At 48.4% G+C, this 27,993-nt stretch overlaps 1 protein-coding gene across 2 annotated transcripts in view; it reads left to right on the forward strand.

Annotated features, from left to right (window-relative positions):
• The first annotated feature begins 10,481 nt into the window (after positions 1-10,481).
• Positions 10,482-27,993, forward strand: part of Ppp1r16b (protein phosphatase 1 regulatory subunit 16B) — a 101,936-nt gene continuing 84,424 nt past the window's right edge. For both annotated transcript variants that reach the window (XM_006971055.4, XM_015999530.3), the window contains exon 1: positions 10,482-10,612. The gene's annotated coding sequence lies outside the window, so the exon portion shown is untranslated. The remainder of the gene's footprint in view (positions 10,613-27,993) is intronic.

Here is a 27,993-nt window from a genome sequence, read left to right on the forward strand (position 1 = left end):
TATGTATTGCCACATGTTCCGTGGTTTGACCTGTGTCCTATTACATGCCGCTCGTGGGGTGGCAGGCTTGCATCTCTCCAGACTCTGCCTTTCTCTTTCCTGTCTCTCTCCTTGGATTTCCTGCCTGCCTCTAAGCTGCCTTGCCATAGGCCAAAGTGGGTGATTCATTAACCAACGGAACAATATATATTCACAGTGTATAGAAAGACACCCCAGCAGACCTCTATCACGTGACTGTGACCTTACCTCTGGGATGCTTTAGTTAAACTTCCTGATGGTCGGAAGCTGAGCTGTTGTTCTTCAACATGCCTGCCGTCTGGGGATAAGCATCCTGCCTTCCCACCTCAGCGTTGTATGTGTCTCTCCTAAGTCCAGATTTTAAGAACTCCGAAGGCCTTCTTCTGCCACCCTTGTTGCAGGCAGGAACATGACAAGCGTCATGACCTTCAGGCTTCCGCCTGGTGTAGATGTCCCACATTAGGATTGGGGAACAATTTCCCTTTGCTAGGGCGTGATATCCAGACTCCCCCAGAAGCAGCAAGAGACAATAGACGATGCTTGGAGAGTGAAGGATCACAACAGCAAAAAAGAGAGCAAAGAAACGTCAGCCTCATATAATAACTTGCAAAATATTACTCGGCTGCATTTTATCTTCTTCTTCTTCTTTTTTTTTTTTTTTTTGAAAGAGAGAAAGTCTCATGTAGCCCAGGCTGCCTCAAACTCACTATACAAATGAGACTGGGAAGATCTGGCAGAGCAAACCAATTTATGTTACCCATCAGGAAGGAACACAATGAGAAAGAGACCAGGCTCCCACGGTCCCCTGTGAGGACATGACCCGATGACTCCCAGTAGTGCCCCCCAGGGGACCCATGCAATTGAAAAGTTGGCCTTTGGGGAGACACATGTATTCAAGCCACGGCAAAGACCCTCCTTCCAGACATAAGCCACATCCTGAGGAGCTGAGGGGTGAGGACTTCAGCACTTGCCTTGGAGTGCAGGTTGGGGAGGACACAGTTCAGCCATGTCACAGTCTAATGGGAGAGGACAACATTAATTCAGTAGTCACACCTGATGCAGAAGTACAGCCCAGTTCCTAGGGCTTTGAGCTAGTGTGTTATTATTTTTTTTTAAGCTAAAAATGTTATTTCATGCCGGGCGGTGGTGGCGCACACCTTTAATCCCAGCACTCGAGAGGCAGAGCCAGGCGGATCTCTGTGAGTTCGAGGCCAGCCTGGACTACCAAGTGAGTCCCAGGAAAGGCACAAAGCTACACAGAGAAACCCTGTCTTGAAAACCAAAAAGAAAAAAAAAAAAAAAAAAAAGTTATTTCATGTATGTCTATGAGCAGCCACATGGGTGCTGGGAATCGAACCCAGGTCCTCTGGAGGAGCAGCCAGTGCTCGTAACCACCCAGCCACCTGTCTCTGAGTGTGCTCTTGAAGGCCTTTCTTGGGGAAGTGACATTTGAACCTGGACGTGAAAGAAGTGGGGGGCAGTGGGCCAGGCAGAGGGGAGAGGGTGCCGTGAGATGGCATTGTTGGGCTGTGCCTCTGGCACAGGTTGCTTTGGGGACATCTAAGATGACTTTGGGGGTGGTGGCACCCTGTTCCAGATGCCAGTCATCTGAGTACCTTTTAAAACTGCAGATCCCCGGCCCCCACTCCAGGGCCATGGGCTCCTAATCTTCACCTCCCATTTTCTCATTTCAAAGCTCCAGAGAAGTTAAAAATTCAAGGAAACAGGGCTGGAGAGATGCCTCAGCATTAAGAGCACTCACTGTTCTTCCAGAGGACCCAGGTTCAGTCCCTAGAACCGGCATCGGGTGGCTCACAACCTCTTAAAATTCCAGCTCCAGAGGATCTGACGCCCTCCCCTGGCCTCCTCCAGTACCACACATGCAGACAAACACTCATACACATAAAATAAAAATAAATGCCTTAAAATCAAAACAAAATAAAACTTTAACCAAAAACAGAGCAAAACAGATTTAGCCATCACCTCATGTACAGAGAATATTTGAATCCCTAGCTGTCCACCTTCCTCTCTTAGCTGTTTCCTTTTCCTGCTCAGGATCTAATCAAGATGCATACATTTACACACACGCACACACACACACACACACACACACACACACACACACACACACGCGCGCGCACGCGCGCGCACACACACACACACACACACACACACACACACACACTAGTGAATAATGTTTCTTTAGTTTCTTTTAACCTAGAATATCTCCCGCCTTTAACAAAGCCTACTAACTTTTAAGAGATTCCAGGCTTGTAGAATGCCCCACATTCTAGATTTGTCTAAATTTTCCTCATGATTAAAATCAGGTTAAGTATTTTTGGCAAGGAAATGACATTGAAGATGCTGGGTAGTTTCTGCATTGTGTCAGAGAGCAAACAATGTCACACTGTCCCTCTCCAAGTGACATTGAATTTGAGCCTTTAGGGGGAGACAGATACATCTTTTTGTTGTGAAGGTGCATGTGCCCTCTTTTAAATTAGTAAATAATCTGTGGGTGATATGCTGGCTCCTTTTATGTCAGTTTGACACAAGCTAGCGTCATCTGAAAGGAGGGAGTCTCAATTGAGAAAATGCCTCCATAAGATCCAGCTGTAAGGCATTTTCTTAATTAGTGATTGATTGCTAGGGGAGGTCCCAGCCCATGGTGGGTGGTGCCATGCCTGGGCTAATGGTCCTGGGTTCTATAAGAAGGCAGGCTGAGCAAGCCATGGGGAAGCAAGCCAGTGAGCAGCACCCCTCCATGGCCTCTGCATCAGCTCCTGCTTCCAGGTTCTTGCCTTGTTTGAGTTCCTGTCCTGACTTCCTTCCCTGATGAACCAGTGATGTGGAAATGTTAGCTGTAGTATAAGTCAAATAATTCCTTTCCTCCCCAACTTACTTTTTGGTCATGGTGTTTCACAGAAATCACAGAAACCCTAAGACAGATCGTTCTTTGTTCTGGTTTTTTGAACCCGGGTCTTCTATGTGGCCTAGGCTGGTCTTGAACTTGAGATCTTCCTGCCGTAGGCTCCCAAGTGCTGGGGTTATAGGCATGTGCCACCATGCCCAGACCTGTTGCAATGTTTTGAAACAACTGAGTATTCTCTTATCCAGTAATTCTTCATTCAATGGCTTTAGTATTTATTGTTGACTCTTTTCCCCCTTGATCAATTATTGTATTGATTATAGCAAAATGGAACTGGCATTTTAAGATCTATTTTATGTTTAGTTAGTTATGTGTATGTGCATGTATATGTGTATGTGTGTCTCTTTGTGTATATTGTGCACATGAGTGCAGGTGCCTGTGGAGGCCAGAGGCATTGGATCCTCTGGAGCTGGAGTTACAGGCAGTTGTGAGCTGCCCAAAGTGAGTGCTGGGAACTGAACCTGGGTCCTCTGCAGGAGCAGTCAATGTTCTTAACCACTGAGCTGTCTCTCTTCAGCCCCCAGAAGCTGCATTTTAATAAGCATTGCACACAGTGTCTTAGGGTTTCTATTGCTGTGAAGAGACACCATGACCAAGGCAACTCTTATAAAAGAAAACATTTAATTGGGGCTGGCTTACAGTTTCAGAGGTTCAGTCCATTATTGTCATGGTGGGAAGCAGTGTGCAGGCAGACATGGTGCTGGAGAAGGAGCTGAGAGTTCTACATCTTGATCTGAAGGCAGCAGGGAGAGACTGTTACGCTAGGCCTGACATGAGCATGTAAGACCTCAAAGCCCACCTCTGTAGTGACACACTTCCTCCAACAAGGCCACACCTCCTAATAGTGCCACTTCTTATGGGCCAAGCACTCACACACGTCAGTCTCTGGGGGCTATACCTATTCAAACCACCACACATGGTTTTTCACCTAAGGGAATTTGGGGGGCTCTGAGGTGTAGCCATCAAGCTAAGACCTGTTGTTTATTAGTCTTGGTTAAGTGCATATCCTTAGGCTCTGTCCTATACCAAAGAAGGAGGGGGGAGCATCAAAGGCCAGGTCTGTCTGCTCCCCCCTGAACCATTCTGTGCTCAGCCAAGTGTGGGAGAATAGGGAGTCAGGCAACCATCCTGAACCCTGGCTCCTGAGGTGACGCTGCATTTGTAGACTATCTGAGGTTTTTAAAATCTGTGTGCGGACCTAAAGACTCAACACCCAAGGAGTCTAATTGCAGTGGTCTGCAGCACAGCTTGAGCATGGCAGCCTGAAGCCGCCAGCTTGGTGACACATCTGGACACACCTGTAACCCCAGTACTTGGGAAGCTGAAGGGGAGGGTTGCAGGTTCAAGGCTTACCCGGATCACATAGTGAGAGCCTTTCTCTTTCTGTTTTCTATCGTGGCTCCATGTTATAGCTCTGCTGACCTTGAACTTGCAGTAATCCTCCTGCCTCAGCTTCCAGTGCTGGAGTTTCGAGTGTGTGCTACCACACCTGGAAGAAAGTTTTTTCCCCCCAGAAAAAACAAACAAACAAACAAACCTGGGGGAAAATATAAACAGAAGTTCACCTCAATCCTTGGTGACCACAGGGTGGGTTTGCCTGTTAGCACTAGTCCCCTGGGGCTTCCTCTGCAGCAACTACAGTCCCACTGTGTGTAAAAGGCTTCAGGGAGCAGGCTCAAGAGGTAGAGGGAAGGTCACTTCCCTCAGAAGCGTGAGGGTGTGGGAAATACACACACACACACACACACACAGTATTATACAATTGGAGTTTTACTGAGCAGGAAATGGGCCTGGGGAAAAGGAAAGGACCGCCCAACCGGCTCCTGCCAAAGCAGGGGCATCACAGGGATGCCTTTCTCCTACCGCCTCCCTTGCTTCAGACCACGTGACATCTGGACTTTCTATGCTTCTGTGGTTTTTTGGGCCTGGCCTGGGGCCAGCATCATCGCCAGAGTCATCAGCATGGGGAACAAGAGCCATCTAGGCAGGCTTGCGTGAAGCTGCCTCCAGGACTGATTGAGGATGGTGAGGGAGTGAGCAAACAGGCCAGGCCAGCACCTACCTTCTGGCCGGCATTAAGCACTAGTGGATCAAATGACCTGTAGCATGAATCCCTTTGGGAACTGGAATTAAGGCCTTTTCCAGATACTGTGGCCTCTAGGACTCACGTCATATAACCTGTTATTTACATAACGCAGACACTATACCATACATTTGCTGCTTCCAATTGACTGGGTTGCGGTTGTGCAGGGGAACTAGCATCATGCAGCTGCTTAGTCTAAAGTTATAAATATCAGTGTTTCCGATTTTACATGTGGGAGACAACTCATTTGTTTTGGGTTGCTCAAACATCTTCCGTGGCCTCTTACAAACAATACTTACTGGCCTTGGGCGCTGAGGCTTCATAAACATTCCACCAGATGACCTTGGAATGAATGTCTCAGATACTCCAGCCTGGGGACAAAGAGAGGGTTTTGGAGGACACCTAGCATTCTGCATTCAAGAGCTACTTTAAGGAAAAAGCATTATTGGGTTATAATTCACCTGTCATGTAGTCCACCCATTTGAAGGATGTGAGTGGGTCACTTTTCAGTAAACCCTTGCTGTGTGACATCACTAGAATCCACTGAAGAACATTTTGTTCTTTATCTTTTTTGTTTGTTTGTTTGTTTTGAGACAGGGTTTCTCTGTGTAGCCCTGGCTGTCCTGGGACTCCCTCTGTAGACCAGGCTGACCTAGAACTCAGAGACCCACCTGCCTCTGCCTCCCAAGTGCTGGGATTAAAGGCGTGCACCATTGAGGAACATTTATCACCTCCAAGAGAAATGTCCTTTACCAGTCACCCCCTCAACTGCCGCCAGCCACTCCCTCCCAGCTTGGACAGGCATCCATCCATGTTCTTGTCTCTGTGAGTCTTTGTTTTCTTCTCTCTCTCTCTCTCTCTCTCTCTCTCTCTCTCTCTCTCTCTCTCTCTCTCTCTCTCTCTCTTTCTTTCATCAAGGTCTCATGTATCCCTGGCTGGCTTCTAACTCACTGTGTAGGTGAGGATGAACTTGAACTTCTGATCCTTCTTCCTTCACCCTCCTTAATGTTAGAATTACATCATGCCTGGTTTATGTGGTACTGGGGATCAAACCCAGGGCCTTGTGTATGCCAGGCAAGCATTCTACCAACTGAGCTATGTCTCCAGCCAGGGTTTCTTTGTTTTGGATATCTTAAACAGAATCATGTGACCTTGAAGTTTGCTTTTTTCATAGAATTGTGCTTTCAAAAATTCACCTATATCTCACTAATGTGGCTGCTTAAACTTGAGCTGAACAAAGACAACAACAATAGACATGTCAACATGAATGAGGAAAAGCCCTTGAGGCCTCGACTCCACATGAAGAACTACAGGCAATTAGAGATGCTGAAGATGGAAGAAATAGTCTTCCCCAGAGAAGAGCACACCAGTTGGTTATCCAATAGCAAAGGGTCAGCCCCGAGAACAGACATACAAATAACATTATACAGACTCAGAAGATTGTATCTATGTATTTAGGACTATATGTGTATATAGGAATACATGTATATGCATATATGCATGTAACAACAATTAATGAAGAAGAGACCATGGATCTGAAAGAAAGCAAGGAGGAGTACAATGGAGGACTAAGGTGAAGGGAAAAATAATATGATTGTATTAATATAAAAAATTAAGAGATTTAAAAAGACTTCATTTATGTAGTGGCATGTCCAACACTTTAGCCCCCAATCTTTTAAGAAAAAAAGAGTTATTCTTTTATTTAGATAATCCTCTTGTGTATACTTCAAGTAATGGGATACAGGTAGGTGTGTGTGTATGTTGAGGGTTGCCCTTGGAGGTCAGAAGAGGGCATTGGGTCTCTTTGAGCTGGAGGTGCAGTTGGTTATGAGCCATTCAGTGTATGTGCTTGGAACTGATCTTGAGTCCTCTGGAAGAGTATTTAGTGCTCTTTACTGCTGAGCCTTCTCTCTAGCCCAGTGGTTCTCAACCTTTAATGCTATGACCCTTTAACACAGTTCCTCATGTTGTGGTGATCCCTAACCATACAATTATTTCATTGCTACCTCATAACTGTCATTTTGCTACTGTTATGAATTGTAATGTAAACATCTGACATGCATCCTGTAAAAAATATGTATTTATTTTATATATGAATGTGTGCACACATGTGTGTATGCATTGTGTGTGTGTGTGTGTGTGTGTGTGTGTGTGTGTGTGTGTGTGTGTGAAGAGGGTACCAGAAGCTTCATAGCTAGAGTCACAGGGGTTTGCAGGTCACTTGGCTTGTTCCTTGCATGCTGGAATCTGAACTCTGGTCCTTGTGATTACATACCAAGTATTCCCAACTGTTGAGCCCCATCTTATCCATTTGGACTTTCAAATACTATTGATTTGTATAGGTAGATCATATCTTATTATCTAGCAGTCATTTGATGGGCTTTTGCTCTTTCCTGCTTGTTGGCTGCCATAAAGATAATGCGAATGTTTGTCAATATTAATGAGGACACATGCTTTGTTTCTCTCCAGTCAGTCCGCACATGAGTGGACTCCCTGGACCTTCTGCTGACATGTCTAACCTTTTCTCCTTTTTTTTTGAGGCAGGCTTTCGTGTAGTCCAGGCTGGCTTCAAACTTCACCATTCTGTGGAAGATGACCTTGGATTCCTGATTCTCCTGCCTCCATCTCTCAAATGCTGAGATTATAAGCGTGTGGAACCACATGGTGCCTCCTTGGCCTGTTCTTAACTGAGTTCTCTTTTTATTATTGAGCTCTAAGAGGTCCTTATATGATATAGATGTAACTCCCTTATCAGACATAGATACAAATAGTGTCTCCTATTCTGTAGGTCACTGTTGTTTCACTTAAGATTGTCATAACAAGGGGGCTGGAGAGATGGCTCAGAGATTGAGAGCACTGGCTGCTCTTCGGGAGATCCTGGGTTCAGTTCCCAGCACCCACATGGTGGCTTACAACCGTTTATAATGTGTTCTGCTGCCCTCTTCTAGCCTGCAGTAGAGGCATACATGCAAGTAGGAAACTGTATACTAAATAAATAATAAATCTTAAAAAAAGGTTGTCATAACAAAATATCCCAGACTGATGGCTTAAACAACAGAGATTTATTTCCTTGGTTTTGTAGGCTGTAGTTTGAGATGGAATTGGTGGGTTTGGGAGCCAGGAGTAGTGGTGCGTGCCTGTACCCTAACATTTGAAGAGCAGGGAGGAAGATCCAGAGTTCAAGACCGGCCTTAGCCAGGTAGCATGTTCCAGGACAGCCTGCACTATAGAGTCAAACTATGTCTCAAAAACTCCAGAAGCGAGTAAGCTAGTTTTAGAGTTTCAGCTCTTACATTTGATCCAATCCATTTCGGGTTCTGTCTGTGGTGTGAGTAGGGGTCAGGCTTCCTTCTTTGGCATGTGGCTCTCCAGTGTTCTCAGCACCATTTACTAAAGACTGTTCCTTCTCCATTAAGGTGTCTTGACACTCTGGTTGAAAAGGGGTGGCTGCAGCCGTAAGAACTTACATCTGGAGTCTCAGTTTTGTTCCATTCATCTGTATGTCTGTCCTTAAAGCTTTGCCATTTTGTCCCGATTGAAGAAGAAACGGTCTTGAAACGAGGAGGCAAGAGTCCTCTGATGCAGTATACTTTCCCTGTGGTGTCTAGCACTGTGACAGGTGTAAATGAACTGTACAACACAGAGATTTGGTACCCCCTAACCCTGGTAAAGACCTCATTTCCGGGACACAGACTCGAAGTTCAATGCATGCCTAGAGAGATGGTTCCCTCGCCCACTCAGCCCACAGCTCTTCATTATCAATCAGTGGAAACATTCTGCAGAGAACAATGGCCCCCATGGGTTATTTTAAACATCACTCTAAGTCTTTCCCCACATGCTCCGCTGTCACTAATCGCACAGAAACCGTGTCATTCACAACTGGATTATTAATGAACTGAGGGGAGAGCCTCAGGGGACTTCAGACTTGGGAAGACTTGGGACGATCCAACCTGTGGTAGGTTTTGTTGTTGTTGGTTTTGGGACAAGGTTTCATGTATCACAGGCTGGCCTCAAATTCATATGTATTGCCCCAGTGCTGAAATTACATGTGTTTGCTACCTCACCTGGCAGATGTGGTGCTGGGGATTGACCCTAGAGTTTTGGGGTCTGCTAGGCAAGCACTCTACCCACTGAACGACATCCCTAACCCAACCCACAGGATTACTCTTCCAAGAAAAGTCACTGAGTTTGTTCAGCAAATAGGAAATCGGGGGCTGGGTGTGCTGGCGCACGCCTTTAAATCCCAGCACTCAGGAGGCAGAGGCAGGTGGATTTCTGTGAACTGAAGGCCAGCCTGGTCTACATAATGAGCAAACTCCAGGTCAGCTAGGGCTGCATAGTGAGACCCTGTCTTAAAAGAAGATAAAAAGGAAATCAGCACAGTTAGTGTTGCTGGGGTCATGAGTTCTAGCCTGAGTGCTTCAAACAGGATCCCAAACTAACTATGAACCTCTTCCCCCAGTGGCTTAACCCTGGGGTGCTTCTGGTTCTAATCTGGAGGCTGGGAAAGTGCAGGAAACAAAGCCCTTTGTGGAGAAGAGAACCTCATTGTTCTAAAGTCAGTGTTCAGGGAATGTGGATTCCAGAGAATGTTTGGGATGGGGTTTTTCTCTTTGTCAACTTTCCGCTCCCGGGGTGGGGGTTGGAGGGGGGAGGAGAGCGGGGGGGGGGGGGGGCGGGGGCGGCAATTTAAAGGAGCAGCTTTCAGAATTAAACACAGTTAAACCCATTGCCCTCAAGGGAAGGCACACACTGCAGGGTCTTTTGTCCAGCAGCCACCTAGGTTACATGACAGACACCCAAGCTGTTTGGGTCTTGTTCTTAGCGTGAAACCTCAAGGAAGCAGGTTGGTCTGGATCCTCTGCACCTAAGACGGAGGTAGACATCAGCCTAGACATGACCACTTCCTTCCTCCTTCGCTTCACCTCCCCTCTTTCTAGATGGAAGAAGCAGTGTGAATCCACGTTACAGGCCACTGTCTGCTGCTTTTTTTCAGCTGGAAGACTATCCATAGAGCCCTGTCCCCTAGACAAGGCCTGGCCTGGCTCCAGGGAAACCTTCAGACTCAGACTAACCTTAAGGTAGGAAGTTGACTTTTGGGTACTGGCCCCATCCTGTGCGACCCTGGGTAGGTTACTACTCCTCTCTGGGTCTCACTAGATCTGTCTGTCAAATGGGAACAAAAATACCTTCCGGGCTTCTTCCTATCTGTACTGGAGATTAGGGGTGGGATAGAGTCCAGGAGAACTATTTTGAGTTCTGGCTGTGTCTCAGTGGCTTCCAACATTTTACGGCTCAGAAAAGGGGTTCCCTTCCGGAGGGCTCTAAGATCTAGATCTGGTTATGTGTGTGTGTGTGTGTGTACACGCGCGCGCGCGCGCGCAATGGCAAACCCCTTGGGGGCTGCACTGGCCCAACCCTTTCCCCGGGAGCTTAGGCCCCGCCTTAGGGGAGGAGCCAAGAGGCTGCGCGGTGGCTCGCGACCCAGCAGAGCTGGCTCTGTCGCCGCACCACCAGCTGCGGCTCTGGGACTTGCAGACCGAGCCGGGGCCCGGAGCCGCCCGGGGCAGGGCTCGAGAGAGCGGGTGAGTTGAAAGGCGCCGTGCTCCTCTCTGTGCTCTGCGGATCCGGCGGGCAGGTGGTCTCGGCCCCTACCAGTCTGGCTGGCGGAGAGGGGCGCCTTGGCAATCGGGGGGGGGGTGGTTTAAAATAATTGGGGTGGTGGGATGTGCTAGAAAGGCGGGTACCGAGGGTGCGGGGCCAGGGAGTTGGGCTACAGTGGGGACATTCTCCCATGTCTCGTTCTCGGATGAAAAGGCTGGTGTAGGGGGTGCATTGGCAGGTTGTTGGTTGGGTCTGTGATGGCCGGATCTTGGGGGCGTTGTGAGGTTCGTGGTCTGTCTGGGCTACCGTCTGCCAGGGGTTACAGTACTGGGTGGTGGAGCCATAGAACACCAGACGCCCGGGGCGCGCGGTCTACGAGCTCGGCATGGGGACGCCGCCCCCTCGCGTGGCGGCGCTTGGTCTGGGCAGGCAGCGGCAGCGCGCAGGGAGCGCTGCTCCGGGGGTGAGAAAAGTCCCGGGGGCAGGCGTCCCGGCGGGCAAACCTGACCCAATGCGGGATCCCCACCCCTAGAGCGTGTCGGTCAGTTCCGGCAGCCCCTGGGGTGGTAGTTCCCAGAAGGGATGCGCCGGGTCTCTCCGCCTGCCGCCTAGCGTGGGTACTAGCAGCGGGTCGCCCGCTCCCGGAGCGCTCCACTCCTCTGGAGTCCCGCGCATCCTCTCTCTCAGGGAGCAGCGCCCCCGAGCGCCCAGGACTGGCAGAAACGGCGCAGCCCTACCCCAGAGGTCGACTGAGGGGTCTCCCGCAAGGTCATACGGAGCGCCCAGATCGCCCCGGGTGGGAGCGAGGAGCGGGAGGTGCGCCTACCCGCCTCCGTGGCGGATGCAGACTCTCTTCCTCTGCGCTCCCCTCCCAGCCCAGCCTCCTGCTTTACGGAAGATGCTGCTGATGCAGCTCCCAGTCCCGGGCGGATAATCGAGTCTAGGTGAGCCGTGACTCTAGCCCTCCCTGCAAGCCAGCGGGGCGCCACCACTACGGGCCAGGCCTGGGAGCCAATGCTCCCTGGAACCTGGAGAGCGGAGGGACAGAGATGCGGCTGCACAGCGCTTCCCAGAACCGAAAGCCCGTGCTTGCGCGCCATGTGATTACACTGTTCATAAAGGGCTCCTGTTCTTGCTGTCAGAAGCGCCCACCAGCTCCCCGGCGGCCCGGAGCACCAGGTGCGGCCTGTGAATCGCCCTCTGTGGAGGACCCGGAGCCGGACAGTGCCAGGCGCCGTTTCCCTCCAGGCTCTCTGGGGAAGGGGCTGGCGGTAGCCCCCGGGCCCTCGAGGGTGGTGTGAGGGGACTTCCCTGTGTGCCTTATCCTGTGAAACGACCTCCATGGAGAGTGAGCTCTCCTTCCAGGCTGAGCTCAGCTCAGCTCAGCCGGAAACTGTCTGCCTGCGGGCCTGGCACTGGGTTCCCCATCACCACTGATCTGTAAGAAGTGGGGCGAATGGTCGCGATAGGGTAACCAAGAGGCCTCGAGTGAAGAAGCTCTTGGTGCAGCGGAGCATCATGGATGACCCTTCTAGGCAAACCCGCCTTCTGTAAGGGTTTGAGCGGGGCGTGTCCCCTAGCCAGGTGCAGAAGTGGAGCCCTGGTGGGTGGTTCTGCAGGGGCTGGGGTGGGGGTGGGGTTTCCACTTTTCCTCCCTCAGTTATGTCACAAAGAGCCAGCTTGCAGGAGGCGGTGGGGAGCGGTGACTCCTTCCAGCGAGCTGCCTGCTTGCAAGGCCTTTCCCACACACATTCCCACCACCTTCTCTCCCACCTGTCACCCAGATCCCGTCTTCTCTGCCCCAGTCCCTGGGATGCTGTGGGCAAGGTGCCAACTAGACTGTCAACTGGAGTCTACCTAACAGTCTACCGCCCACCTCTTCCCAGCCTTTGGATTGGCTTCCTTTAAGAAGATTCCTTGGTTTCTAGCTGACCCTCATTTGCGGCTCAGGTGTCAGAGGCTCCTTGAAAGTCCCCTCGTGGTGGGATGTTTCCTGTTCTAGAAGTACCCGGTAAACAAGGCCAGTGTCTGCTGCCCGCACAGACTTTGTACTCTGTGTTCATGGAGCCAGGGAGCCAGAGGAGGAGAGGTTAAATCCTAATCTTGCTGTACAGTGTTTTCATGCGCCCCAGTCAAGGGCCAGGGAGGGGAAGCTGAGGCAGGGAAATGATTTCCTGTGGGGCTCCTTTGAGCTAATCATCTGACCTGTGGAAACCCAGGTCTAAAGCCTCAGTGAACTGGTTCTGACCAATAGCAACTGAGCGAACATGGTCCAGCAGATTGCAAAGGCAGCCTGGATTCAAGTGCTGGGTTTGGATTCAAGACCCCCTCTCTTGCAGACCTTACCCCTTCTCCCAACCTAACTCCCTGTGCTCCCAAGCCCCCAGCAGGCTTGTAGCAATTGCAGACAGTGGGTCCCAACCGACACCCACCATCCCAGACCAGGACAGCCCTTGTCTCAACACATCTTAGAGATCAGCCTTGGGAGAGGGGAAGCATGCACAAACCTATCACAGAAAGCTATCAAAGTATGAAAATACCAAACATCAGGGAAGGTGTATGAGTCTAGTTGAAATAACAGCTCTAAGCTTAAAAGCCTTGGGACTCTGTGTAAAGCTCTCTCTTCAACCCCACGCCCCTCCTCTGGGTAATAAGAATCCCACAGTCGTCATCTTCATGGGAGCTCCAAGGACCGTGTGAGATGATAGAACGCAGAAGTGTTTAGTGGAGCGCTGGTCGGCAGGCAGGAAGTAACTCTCGTCACTAGCACCTCTGTTTCTTCCTTTTCTTGGGCCCTCAAGGATCCTGCCTCCTCCCCTGCTACAGGAAATTAGCACTTCTTTCTGCCTGAGGTTCTTGGGATTGGGAAAGCCTCAGCCTGTCTCCTGGGAAGTGGGCACTGTCCTAGGAATTAGGCTTCTGCATGACCTCTTCCCCAGGGTCCCTTGTATGCACCTTGTGCTTAGCAAAGGGTTTTCATAACCAAGGCAGCTGGGGGCGGGGAGCGGTTCTCATCTAGGGGAAGAGGCAGGCTTGCAGAGACAGAGGGCCTGGAAGGGGGGCGGGTGTCAAAGCTTCCATAGTAAGAAGTGGGGACTGAGAGCAAGTTCGAGCCATCACACTGTGCCTGTCAATGGGTGCCCATAGATGACTTCTCTCTCATGCGGGTAAGCTGCCTGCTAGAGGCGGTGAAGTGAGCAGAAAAGAGATGCCGTGGGTAAAGACTTAGCTTGGGGCTATCCTTGTATGAATAAGTATTCACAGATGTTAGTTACTATTATTATTAGTCTATTATTACCAATAACAGGTGGGCTAGAGTTACTGTGGGAGCACATTTGATCTCTTCAGCGGTAATTTTCAGGAGGTGGGTAACGGAGGGGTGGGTGCCCATGCACGGAGAACCGTGTGTGTTAGAGTGTTCAGGCTGGAAAGCTCTGGATGGCTTTGGGGAGCTGGGGGTGGGAGTTGCTGCTGGAGCCCAGTCAGCACAGTGTGATGCAGGTCTTGGTAGGAACACGGGGAAGGAGTCAGAGGTCATCCTGCCAGGGGCTGTGCATGGTTAAACGCTCGCTGACCCGAAGCTGCACTCCACAGCCCTGTCGGGTGGAGGCTCTCTGCAAAAGGTTGTCTGACTGTAGTGCCCAAGAAAGTTCAGGGTTAATTTCTGCACGGGAGGAAGAGCTGGGCTGTGCTTTTGTGCTGAAGTATTCTCTCTATTCCTTCTAGGTTCCTTCCAGCAAGCACAGAGCTTACCTTCCTCTGCCTAATGTGTTCCCCCATGCCAAAGTCTTCAAAGATGCTATGTGCCAGCTGGGCCTGGTGGGATACATATGTAATCTCAGCACTCAGGAGGTTGAGGCAGGAGGATAGCAAAATCAGGGACAGCCTGGGCTACATAGTAAGACCTTGAAGAAAAAGAAAGGATGTCATGTGCTCTCCTACATGCTCGTTGTAAATATGCAAGCTGGCTGCACAGTGTATAGTTTCTCTGACTTTGTATGCCCCTTGGTGCTGGACAGTAGGCCCCTTATGATGGGTCACCGTAGGGTATGCTCTTGGAACCTGCCCTGACTTTTGGGAAACTGCAGAGTGCAAGTGACTGTGGGGGGATGTGTTCCTGGATGTCTCAGAATCCAGAAGGCATTCCACCAGAGCCCCACAGATGTGCCTTGTAGCTTGATTGATGGGGCAGGTGGTGACCAAGGCCCAAGGTGGCCCCAGGGAGGAATGAGTCTTTTAGGATGACTGCCCAGAATATCATGTGACTATAGATCCTGCCTATAGACAGAAGACATCCAAACAAATGTTTAACTCTTCCTTTTCCATGATGATAGAAGTTTAAGTTCAGAGTTCGAATTCTGATTCTGCTTTCCTCCAGCTTTTGGACCTTGGGCAATAGTTCTGTTTCCTTGAGCTCCAATTTCTTCATCTGGAAATACAGACCATATATACAACACACACACACATCAGGAATTCTGAGCTCTCCTAAGGATTTTAATCCCATGTAAAGTGAAGGGCTTCCAAGTTTTTTTTTTTTTTTTTTTTTTTTTTTTTTTTTTTTTTTTTTTTTTTTGTGGTGAGTCTCACTATATGCTGAGGCTAGCCTTGAACTCTGTCTTCCTAGTTCAGCCTGAGCACTGGGGTTATAGGGGCATACCCCCTATGCCTGGTGTGACTTCTTAAAGCTGTACATGATGTTGGTATAATGGCTACTAAATTTTTACCTATGGTCTGTTTGTAATCATACTTAGAGTATATAATGATCATTATCCTTTTAGTTTTCTTTTAAAATTATTTACATTTTTCCCTCTTTAGATTTATTTACTCGATTTTTATGTGTATGAGTGTTTTGCCTGCATGTATGTCTGTACCACATGCATGCCTGATGCCAGCAGAAGTCAGAAGAGGGTGTCGGATCCCTTAGAACTGGAGTTACAGATGGTTGTGAGCCACCAGGTGAGTGCTGGGAATCAAACCTGGATCCTCTTCAAGAGCAGACAGCGTTCTTAGCAGCCAAGCCATCTCTCCAGCCCCTAGTCTTCTGTTTTAGCCACTAGACCTGTAGATCTCCATTGCAGAAGGTTTTGGCCAGTGTCTAGAGATTTTTTTGTTTGTCCGAACTAGCTAGGAGAGAAGCAGAGAAGGGGAATAATTGACATCTAGTGCATAGAGACCAGGAAGGCTATAGGAAGGCTATTCTAAAGTGCATAGTGTGCACCCCAAAACAAAAAAATTACTGGCTCCCAAATGTTAATAGTGTCAAGGCTGAGATCAGCTACACTAGACTTTCTGTCCTCTGAGGTCAGTGACTCTATCTAATTCATTCATCTGTGTCCCCAGTTGTCCAGTGTGATGTTCAAAGCCTGGGAGGCAATCCATATGCATTAAAGGAATGAATGAGGACTTGGAAGGCCTCCTGCACCCTGGCGTCCCAGGAGTTTGGCTTACAGGATGTTTTGAATGGGCAGGCGAGATTTAGATGAACCTGCATGATGAACAGCTGCTCGGTAATTCAGAGCAAAGGCTTTCAGAGTGCGCACACTATTTCCCCCCCTGAGCAGGTGCACAGGGGCCCGAATTCACGGCTCATGGCTGTGTCACCGCCGTATTGCTGTGCCAGACACAAGGCCCATCTTGATTCTCAAGTGGGCTGGGAAAAGGGGGCCATAGGTGCTAACAAGAACCGCCCTGTCAGCTGAGCCCTGGGATCTGCCAGGCTGGGGCACACGCAGCTGCTGTCAGCTTCCTGTTTGTTCCCGTTCTGGTGGAATGAAGGAAACCCACTGAATGGCTGTTTTTCCACTGACATTTACGGCAATGTGATAGGCCCTGGATTAATGAGGTCAAGCTACAGTGTGAAATCTGCCTGATAACTTGAAGCCTGGCCAGCAGGAAGACACGCTTTTTCTTTGGGCTGTTTGATGTTTCTGGATGGCTTTGGGCAGGAAGCAGGGGTTATGGCTGCTCAAAAGAAGGACATACTTTATGCCCTGGGACTGTCGAGCCTGGTGTTTCTGATTTATTGGGAAGGCTTATTTTAATGTGGACTTTGAAATAACCAGCTTGTTAAAGCAGAGATTCACTTTCAGTCACACAGGTTGCTGAGTGGGAACCTGGACCACAGATAGGATACTACTCCCATACCCCCTCCCTGCCTCAAGTAGAAGTTAGAACTTAATTCAGGTAGGGGGAGGGTTGCCGGGTAGGTGCCTCAAACTGATTGGGTTAGGGTTTAGACTATAGAGTCTGATTTGGCTGGGCTCAGGCTTCAGCAGCTGCGTCTCTTAACAGACTCCTGGGAGAGGGTGTGTGCCACACTACTGATGCGCAGACTTTTAGCAGGCATCTGGAGAACCCCAAGTCTACAGGTGAGGGTTCCTGGTGTGGACCACTCAAGCACAAAAGACAGTTCAGCCTGTGCCTGTTTGCACAGCCATCTGCTCTGCTGGCTGCTTTCAGAGTCACAGATGTTAAGTATGCCCAGGCCTGGGACCAGATGCGAGTGACAGGATGCCTGGGCTCAGGGAACAGCTCAAGTAGCCAGACCTGGTGTGACTGAGTTCACAGTGCTTCCGAAAGCACTTGTCTAGGGATGCACCACTCCTGGGCCATCTGGTCACCTGGGGTTTTTTCAAAAACACAGATCCCTGGGCCCCAGCATCTCTTACCTGTGTCACAGTCAGTCCGAATGGGCCCCTGGGAATCTGTATGTTTAAAAATACGCCAGGAGATTCTGCTTCACGGCTGGGGGTGCGTAGGGGACGGGTACCCTGGGTAGGTGTCCAGCAGGGCTTGGATCCTGATGCAGGGTTGTGTACAGCCCACTGACACCTGGCTAAAAGTGGTGCCTGAATCTAGCTTGTGCTTGCTTGCCAAGCTCTGTGCCCTGCAGGGTTGTCTCTGCCTAGAGGGAAGGACACCTGCTTCTTAATTGATCATGAACATGTGGTTTTTATGAGCATGCCTCTAACTCTTCAGTCCTCTGTCAACTAAGTGAGGGCGGTATTACTATCCTGACTCTACTGCTCAGCAAAGTGAAGGGCAGAGAGGCTCAATGACATCCCCAAGGTCACACTACCAACAAATGGCAATTAGGATTTGAATCTAGTCCATCTGGCTTCAAAGCCCTTGTCCTTCATTACCACATGTGCTGACGAGAGAGAGAGAGAGAGAGAGAGAGAGAGAGAGAGAGAGAGAGAGAGAGAGAGAGGAGAGAATGTGGAGGTCAGAAGACAACCTCGGCTCTTTGTCCTCACCTTGCACTTTGTTGGGAGACCAGGTCTCTTGTTTTTTGCCAATGTATGCTCAAGGCTAGCTGGCTGGGAAGCGTCTGAGGATTCTCTCATCTGCCTCCTCTCTCCAGCTAAGGTTGCTGGGATTGCAGACACTCGATACTGTATTCATTTTTCTATGGGCTCTACGGATCCACACTCTTGTTTCTCACACTTACATGGCAAACACTGTACCCACATCCCTAGCTCCCACTCTCTGGCTTATTGCTGTGTAAAAATGCTTTCTTCTCTCTGTGGGGACATCTCACTCAGGGTGAGTCTCTTCTAGTCTTTCTTCAGTCTGGGGAAACTAGCAGTGACCTTGGCTGGCTTTGGTGGCACACTTGCCTCCACCACCTACTGCAATCTTGAACATGTTCCTTGTTTGTCTTGGATAGCCGAGCCTCAGTTTCCCTATGCGTAAGGAAAGCATAGCAATAATATGTGATTCAGATGATTAAATACTGAGTCTGCCCAGCAACAGGATGTATGGATATAAATAAATTAATCCCACAGGTTTACTGTCCAAATGGGCTTCTGTGTGTCCTGGATGGCTGTAGCGCTGAGGGACAGGGAACACTGTGTCGTTATGTCCCGGGGACTGGGTCATTCTTGTTCTTCACCAGGTTGCTGATGATCATGGCTTCCTTCAGCATCCTCAGCCCCTGGGCCCTGCTTCTTGTACTGTTGAGGCCCTGGTGTCTGTGGCAGTCCAGTGAGCTCTTAGTCCAGTGTCTCCTTCAGAGCTGGCTCTGTTGCTTGTCATCTAATTGAAGTCAAAGCAACTTACGCTAACACACGCTCTCCTCAGCACCCCAGCCCTTCTTGGTTGCTTTCTAGAATCACTAACATCCTCAGCTGTCCTGTGGACAGGACAGAGAGCGAATGTCACGTGATGGACACAGCCTCTTGCTTTATAGTGAAATAGGAATGATTTTTTTTTTTTTTTTTTTTTTTTGGTTTTTCGAGACAGGGTTTCTCTGTGTAGCTTTCGGCCTTTCCTGGAACTCACTTGGTAGCCCAGGCTGGCCTCGAACTCACAGAGATCCGCCTGGCTCTGCCTCCCGAGTGCTGGGATTAAAGGCGTGTGCCACCACCACCCGGCTGAAATAGGAATGATTTTAACCAAGATTCCATTTGGTTCTTTTCCCTTTGACGTATAATATTACGTTTTTTTTATTATTGCTATGTTTTATGCTTTTTAATTATACATAGGATACAAACACATCATAAAAACCCCAACACTACAGAGATGTGGAAAATGCAAAGTAAAATTTCCCCACTTCCCCTCCTGACCCTCCTCCCCTTCTCCGGAAGGAATCCCCCGGTGCTTAGCTTTCTGTACATTTTTTATGCACACACAAACTCATATTCATTTACATGTTTATCTTTCTTTCTTCTTCACACATCTAGGTCACACTCCCCTGAGGTTTCCTTTTCAGCTAGCTTGTCTGAGCACATGCCGACACATGCATGTCTATCTGAGTCTTTAAGGTTAGGAGGAATCTCACTGGTAAAACCCACCCTCATTCATTTTCTTGTTCCTTGTTGATGACTAAAATTCCTTCTGGGGACTGGAGAGACAGCTTAGTGGGTAAAAATGCATACTGCTCTGGAGGGCTTGGGTTTGATTCCTAGCATCCACATGGTGGCTCACAACTTCTAGCTCTAGGGGACTGGGTTCCCTGGTTCCCCCTGGAACCTGCACACACTCGGCATACACTCACACGGACAGACAGACATGAATACACATAAATCTGTAAAAACGGCTTTTTGTTCTTTTCCTGCGGCAAGAGCATATTGTGGCATCCTGGTTTCTACAGGTTTTTTCTTTGCGCAGCACTCCTAATGCTCCCATAAGCAAATGTTGTTGCAGTTAGAACTGGACCAGCTCTCGCTGACTTGGTTCCTCTGGTGTGGATGCTGCCCTTGCCTTCCCCCTGAGTGGATGCTGCCCCTGCCTTCTCCCACATGGATACTATGTACTTCACTTCTTCATAGGTACCAGCTGGGGAGACTATTGGGGTGCCCAGGGCCAGGACTGTTTTGCATCCCCCTCCCCTGATTTTGGAATATTTTCAAATACACAATGCCTTACAGATGGGACCCAAGTCCAAACATGAATTCATTTGTCATCTCCGCCTCTCTCTCTTCTTTCTTACCCCTCCTCCTCCTCCCACTCCTCTTCCTCCTTTCTCTTCTGTACTGTGATTGAATCTAGGGTTCATGAACATAGGCAGGCACTCTGTTACTGAGCTATAACCCACCCCTCTTTATGAGCGTGTGTGTGTGTGTGTGTGTGTGTGTGTGTGTGTGTGTGCGCGCGCGTGCGCACGCATGCTCAAGTATGTGGGTGTACATGCATGTGGAAGCCAGAGGTCAACATCCAGTACGTTGCTCCTCAGTCACTTTTCACCTTACCTTTGTAACAAGGTCTCTCACTCAGCTGAGCACACCAACTGTGTCAGATTGTGGGCCAGAGGCCTCAAGGACCTTCCTGTCTCTTCCTCCTCAGTGTTAGGATTATAGGCCCAGATCACCATGCCAGCTTTTACATGGATGCTGGGGGATCGAACTCAGATCCTCATGCTTGGGCAGCATGACCCAAGCCATCTTCTCAGTCCCTGAGCACCCCTTTTACATTTTTTTTTTTTTTTTGTGACAGGGTTTTGATAAGTAGCCTTGATGGTTTTAAACTTGAGACTCTTCTGCCTCGGCCTCCTGAGTAGCTGGGAGGACAGGCCTGTACCATCATGCCTGGCTTCACCTTTGTTTGTCTGTTTTTAATAGACACTGTATACAAGCCAGAAGGTAATCTGTTATAACACTGTTAGTGCACTGGGTTTGACTCTAGCCTTTCGCAGGTCAAGGGCAAAACTATCCCTCTCTGGTTTCATGGCAGATCTCAAAAAGCTTTGGAGTTTGGAGCATTTTGGATTTTGGATATTTGGTTGCTCAACCTGTTAAATAACCTGAGCCAGGTTTTGCAAGTGAGTTTTTTGACCATTGTATGATGCCTTTATAAAGATGGTTAACTTCATTCCACTTGTTCTTATGCTTCGGATTGAATATAAAATTAAATTAAGCCAGCATCTGCCCTTAGGTTGATCTCATCTAGGGCTGGCAGAAATGGGCGAATGAAACAGGAGCGACACAGTGTGGTTCAGGCTGTACCACAGGCATGCATGTGCTGACCAGCTGCTATTGATGTCTGCATATATGAGCTCATCAGACATAGCATGGACTTTGTCAGCCTGGAATGAGGTGGTTGACATCTTCAGAAGAAAACAACTTGAAGCAGGGATGGTGGTGTGTGCCTGTATAATGCCAGCACTTGAGAAGGATCATGAGTTCAAGGCCAACTATGATTCTGTCTCAAACTCCCCAGGGAATAGGGAAGGGGTTGGGGCTCTCGATGAGAATCAAAGAAATGATGAGGCTACCTGGGGAGCAGCAGAGAAGGCAGGAAGTTAGGAAGGAACAATCCCAAACTAGGCTTTTTGGTGGTTTCCACATTTGCTAATGGGGTTCATTTGAGAAAGGTTTTGCAGGTAAATCTGAAGTCTGCAGTGATTTCTTTTCCCTTCCATATGGGAGGAACCATATGCTAGTCCAGAAAGACAGAAATTGGGGGAGTAGAGGGCTTGCTTTCAAAACTCACACTCTTGGAGGTCACAAAGGTTGGATGTGGGTGGTATGCTTGACTCTGGTGGATCAGAAGCACAGAGCACTTTTCAGTAAGAAAGTATCAAAGATCTCCCTGTGGTTTTTAAAGGGGCCTCCTATGCAAAAAGAAGGGGCTTGTCCAGCTGGAGGGGGCAGGGCTTCACACACTCAAAGGCAGCCAAGCCTGAGCTAGACATTTCCTGGTTCCAGGCATCTATTCACTCACTTGGGACGGCTCAAGGCAATGAGCAGTTGAGGATATCAGCTGGAAGGGAACCCACTTGTTATTTTATGATGTTGCTCAGCCCATGATACAGAGCTCACTGTAAAGCCCCGAGACTGAGCAGAAGACGAAGGTCCTGGTTCTAAGTCCTGCAGTCAAGTCCCGACTGCAGAGGGAGCTTGAGCAGTGGTTAGGAATGAAAGTTTGGGCTTGGAGAGGCGCCTTTAATGCTAGCACTTAGTAGGCAAAGACAGGTAGATCTCTATGAATTGGAAGCCAGCCTGTTCTACCTGGCAAGTTTCAGGCCAGCCAGGACTAACTACATAGTGAGTCCCTGTCTCACAAAACAAACAAACAAACAGCCTGGGAAGATGAAAACACAAAAATAAAGAATAAATGGAAGTGCTGCCTCTGATAAGAACATTGAGAGTCTTAAACTGTTGCTCTTATTCTAACAACCAAGGCAGGGCAAATACAACATGAAACTAGAGCTGTTCTAAACCTGTCAGAGATGAGGGTGCAAAGAACTTAAACGAACCAATTCCCAAGAGGTAAGAGGTTGTGTAAGAACAGTAAGACTGTGTAAGAATGAGGTCTTGAGTTTGGATTCCCAGCCAGGCATGGCCCTGCGCACCTGTAAGCCCTGCACTGTGGGAGGCAGAGGCAGGGTTACTGGCACTTGCTGGTACCAGCCTAGCTTCAGGGTCAGTGAGAGACCCTGTCTGGAGTGACTGTGGCGGAGAGTGAAAATGCAGGACACCCCATGTATTCCTCCGACGCCCGTGTTTGGGTGTGCTCGCATGCATGTGCATCACCACACACACAAAACTAAAAAAAAAAAAAAAAAAAGTACCTTTCTCCAAGGCCTGTTATAAGCACTAAATCTGAGAGAGTAGGTAAAGCACTCAGCTTGGCATCAGGAATGCAGTCGGTGATAATTCCAAGGACAAGGACAGTATTTCATCCTGGAGCCTGTTTTCCACGCTGCACACATTAGCATCCACTGGTGTCCTTCATGTTCTACAGAAAGGTCTTGCTTTAGACCTTCTGGGGAATTAGAACTTTTTTCTCCAAGAAACAGCAGGGTTGGCTGCCAAGTCCTGACACGGTGGTTCTTGGAGGCACATCACACCCACCTAGGGAACTTTTAAACCTATCAATTCCTGGCTGGACCTCAGACTCATTAACCTGGAACGGGCCAAGGAGGCACTCTCGCACACCAGTGTCCTTTTTAAACTCGTAATGATTCATTATGGGAAAAGAAAAGCAATGCGGAAAATACATACAACTTTGTGGCGTGCCTTCTCTCCTTTGCCTGCGCGCCAGGGATTGGAGTTGGATCACCAGACTCGTGTGGCAAGTGCCTCTACCCGTTGACCCATCTTGTTGGGTTCCTTTTTAAAATGAAGAAAAACAACAACAACAAAACAAAAACAACAAGAACAAGCCAGCGGTGGTGTGTATGTGTGTGTCTGCAGATGTGCGTTTGTGCATGTTTGTGGCTGTGTGTGGAGGCCACACATCCGATTGTCTTTATGCTTTCAGTTCCACCTCTGTTTTTTTGTTTTTGTTTTTTTTTGTTTTTTTTTGTTTTTTTTTTTTTTAAGGCAGGGTCTCTCACTGAGGCTGAAGCTCATGGTTTTGGCTATTCTGGATGAACATGATCTCTACAGATCTGCTGGGCTCTACCTCCCCAGCACTGGCTTTAGGCTTTTAAGTTTTTATTTTTGTATTGAAAACAACGTGAATGATGAGGATCTACATTCAGAAAATATATACATTTTAATACCTGTTTCATCCCTAGGAAAGATATACATTTTAAGTGGATTTTTCACAAACTGAACACATTTGTGTTATTCATTTCTTATTCAAGACATAGAACATTCCCAGTACCCCAGCTGTTCTGCCTCTGTCCAGTCACTCTTCCTTGACATTACCTTCCTGCTTGCTAACAGCTATTTCTTCTTGTTGAATTTTACGTAAGGGGAATCATACGCTAGGCATCCTTTATGTGTTTTAAAAATACTGGTTAACATTGTTTCTGTGCCTCACCCTTTTTCTTGATGACTGGATAGTGTTCATTCCCACAGCTGTATGATATTTTATTACAGGGATACAGCATTCACCCACTATGCTATTGTTGCTGCATGTTTTGGATTGTTTATTTGTTTATTTTTAATGTACGAATGTTCTGTCTGTATGCATGGCTGTGTACCACATGTGTGCAGTGTTTGAGGGCCAGAAGAGGGCACCGAATTCCCCTGAGACTGGAGTTGCAGACAGTTGTGAGCAGACACGTGGTTGCTGGGAATCAAACCCAGGTCCTCTGGAAGAGCAGCCAGTGCTCTTTAGCATCTCTCCAGCCCCATTTTGGATTGTTTATATTTTGGGTCTATTACAAATGACTCTGTCAGCTTTCTGATAAACGCCTTTTAGCGACTGCACGTAGGACCTTCTGTTGAGTCTGTTCTAGGGATGGAACTGCTGAATTTAGGAGTGTGTTTACTCACATTTGTAAGATATTGCTGAGTGTCTTTAAGAATGTGTTTGCACCAATGCATATCCCACTCGGGGCACAGGAACCTGTGCAGAACTGTTGCTGTTTTCTGTGGTTTTGCTCCGGATTTGGGTGTGTATTCACACCATCTCCAGGTGATTCAGGCAGAGCTGTGCTTGGTTTGAAAAGTGTGCGCAGGAATGAGGAAGGGCTGCAGGGACACCCGTGGCAGGAGCTCACTATGGACCTGGCCTGGAGTTCCACGGAGGAGGGCATTTTGCTGAGAAGGGGAATGTTCAGGAGTGTGCTTTGTGTGCACTTGGGTCATCAGGATGGCTCTGGAGACTGAGTTGGAGCCCTTTGAAGTTCTGGGGAGAGACCAGGAAAGACTCAAGTCTCTTCCTGTGTAAGGCCTGTCTGGGATGGGAAGACGATAGGTAACTAGTAGTGTGCCTAGATACCATCAGAGATAATCTGACTTGAGGGTCATGGTGTAGTTTTGCTCTTCAAAGCTTACCTAGAGCCAGGCGCTAGGAAGATCCTAGAAAAGATAAAGTGAATAGCAGAACTGCACAACTGTCCTTCGAGAGGAACACAGCTCACACAGGTGCAAAGGAGAGCGGAGCTGGAGAGGGTTAGTAATGCTGGCTCTCTGTTGAATCTTCCTCCTAATCGTCCATCTCTTCTTTTTTCTCCCCTCCCCTCTCTCCCCCTTCCTCCCTCCCTCCCTCCCTCCCTCCCTCCCTCCCTCCCTCCCTTTCTGCCTTTCTTTCTGAGGCAAGACCTTGTTATCTAACCCAGAATGATCTTCAACTCAAAACTCTGCTTCTGCCTCTCTAGTGTGAGAAGGCCAGGCATGTGCAACCATTGCCTACTTAATACACCTACAGTTTCGGACTGCTTGTTTTTTACAAGCATTCATTTCTCAGACATCCTTGAGCAAAGCCAGGATGGTTGCTTTAAGGACCTTTATCCCTGTTGATTTCAATGTCTTTCATTTTGAGAAGACGCCACTGATTGCCTTTTCTCGTGAGTTTGGGTCATGTTTTCCTGTTTTTTTAACAATTTTTAATTTTAGAGTAGTTTTATTTTATTTTAATTTATTTTTAAAGAGTGATTAGCCAGGCATGGTGGTACATGCCTTTAATCCCAGCATTTGGGAGACAGAGGTAGGTAGATCTCTGTGAGTTCGAGGCCAGTGTTGTCTGTGTAGCAAATTCCAGGCCAGCCAGGGCTGTATAGTGAGAGCTTGTCTCAGAAAAAAAAATTCATTTAAATTTTATGTGTATGAGGGTTCCACCTGCATGTATATATGTGCACCATGCCTGGTGCCCACAAAGTCCAGAAGAGGGCCTCAGATCCGCCTAGAACTAGTGTTATTATGGTAGTGAGCCTCCATGTGGGTGCTGGGAACCAAACCTGGGTCTTCTGGAAGAGCAGCAAGTGCAATTAACTGCTGAGTCATCTTTCTAGCCCCTTTATAGTAATTTTAGATTACATCCCGAGTTTTGTAAAGATTCGAAGAGAGTCTGGATTCTATTGTGTTTCTCAGAAAAGAAAGATTTTAAGTAACTGGCCACTAGCTCGCCCAATCTCCAGTTCCAAACAGCACCCCCCGGGCAGGCACTATAGTTAGTATTACTGTTGCTGTGATGACCACCGTGACCAAAAGCTACTTGGGGAGGAAAAGGCTTATTTGGCTTATATATCCCAAGTCACAGTCCATTGAGGGAAACCAAGGCAGCAATTCAAATAGGGCAGGCAGGGTCCTGGAGGCAGGAGCTGATGCAGAAGCCATGGAGGGGTGCTGCTTACTGGCTTGCTCCCCATGGTTTGCTCAGCCTGCTTTCTTATAGAACCCAGCACTACCAGCCCAGGGTGGCACCACCCACCATGGACTGAGCCTTCCCACATTGATGACTAATTAAGAAAATGCCCTAAGGCCTGCCTATAGCTCATCTTATGGAGGCATTTTCTCAGCTGAGGTTCCTTCCTCTCAAATGACTCTAGCCTGGGTCAAGTTGACATAAAATGAGCCAGCACAGTGTGCAACAGCTGAGATCTTGGTCACTTTTTTGAGCCTGATTTGCACTGCTTGGCATCTTGCCAGGATATTTAGTACCCATGAAGGTGGGTACAGTCTCCCACCCTGCTTCTCTCCCAGCCCCCTTTCTGCCTTAACTGAATGTCAGGTAGCGGTGACTGGTTTCAAACTCACTGTGAGCTGATGGTGACCTTGAACTCCTGCTTCCCTCTCCAGGTGTGTACTACCACGTGTTCAGCCATGAAAACACTACTTAATGTTTAGGGCTGCTGTCCTGTAATGCTATCTTTTGGTGGAGGCAGGGGGATACCTTTTTTTTTTTACCTCCCAGCTGCCACTGACTGAATTTTGCCCTCTAATTGCTTAAGTCACAAGAGAGAAATCTTTACCCAAACTAAGATTAGCTGCCACACACAGGTCTGATGGAGGGAAATTCCCTCTCATTCAAAAGCTAGAAAAATACAAATTGCCTTGTGCTTTTTCTGTCTTTTAACTGTTCAGTCCCCTCCAGTTTCTGCCTAATTTTTGGTAATTTCCAGTAGGCTCTTCTTTGGAGGGTGAACGGGTAATGTCTAGGGTTTCACAGTTGTGTGTAGGCAGGAAGGTTGGTCCAACAGCAGCGCTCTGCCCTGGCTTGTTACACAATCTTGCTGAACACGGCTTTGTCCATTCAGGAGCCCACAGAACCACCCACCTTCCTGCTTCTGGTGCAGTGGTTGACAATGACTACTCATTTGCTGACTAAGTAAATAAGGTTTTACACTGAAAATAAAAGTGAATTGGTAGAGAAATTCGCCAGAACAAAACCCCAAATTAGTGCTGTGGAGATGGTTCAGTTGGTAAAGTGCTTGCCCATGAGAACCTGCTTTTGGAACCCTGAACCTGTGTGAAAGCTGGTCATGGTGGCACACGCTTGTGACCCCAGTGCTGCAGAGGCAGAGGCAGGTGGACCCTTGGAATCTGTTGCTTAGCCAGCCAGTCTAGCCAAATCAGTGAGTTCCGGTCACAGCGAAAGACCTTGTCTCAAAAAATAAGGTGGGGAGTGATGGAGTAAGATACCAGACATCAACCTCTGATCTCCCTCCTTCCCCCTGTACGTGTATGTGAGCGTGATGTGTGCGGGCACAACACACACACACACACACACACACACACACACACACACACACACACACACCCCTCCAAATTAGTTACTTGTTAATGACCAGAGATAGGAACTAGAGAGAGATGCCATCATGTGAGGGGAAATGAGAGTGCCCCAGACATCTGAGTGCAAAGAACCATAGTTAATAGAGTGAGCCCTGGGTTTTGACTCAGGAAGCTGAATTCTATTGCTATAGTAACACGGCTTCCTGCAATGGGACTTTCAGGTTCAAAGGGAATAGAGAAGCCGCGGTCTGCTCAGAGTTCTGCATGCACAGGAGGAGGGAATCAAAGGGAAGAGCTCTGGTTGCAGATCACAGGGGAGGGACAGAAGTGCTGTCCCTCAGGCCGCCACAGTGTGTGTCTCTGCATGGTAACTCAGGAGGTCACAGGTTCAGTGCCCGGAAACTTCAAAACCTGCGTTTGGATTAAAAAAAAAAAATTCATCAGACTGGGGAGGTTCTAGAAACCTCCTGTTTCATGTCTCAGGCAAGAGAGGATCAGACAGTCACTGTTGT

Source organism: Peromyscus maniculatus, chromosome 4 (genome assembly GCF_049852395.1).
Source record: "Peromyscus maniculatus bairdii isolate BWxNUB_F1_BW_parent chromosome 4, HU_Pman_BW_mat_3.1, whole genome shotgun sequence".
Classification (NCBI taxonomy): domain Eukaryota; kingdom Metazoa; phylum Chordata; class Mammalia; order Rodentia; family Cricetidae; genus Peromyscus; species Peromyscus maniculatus.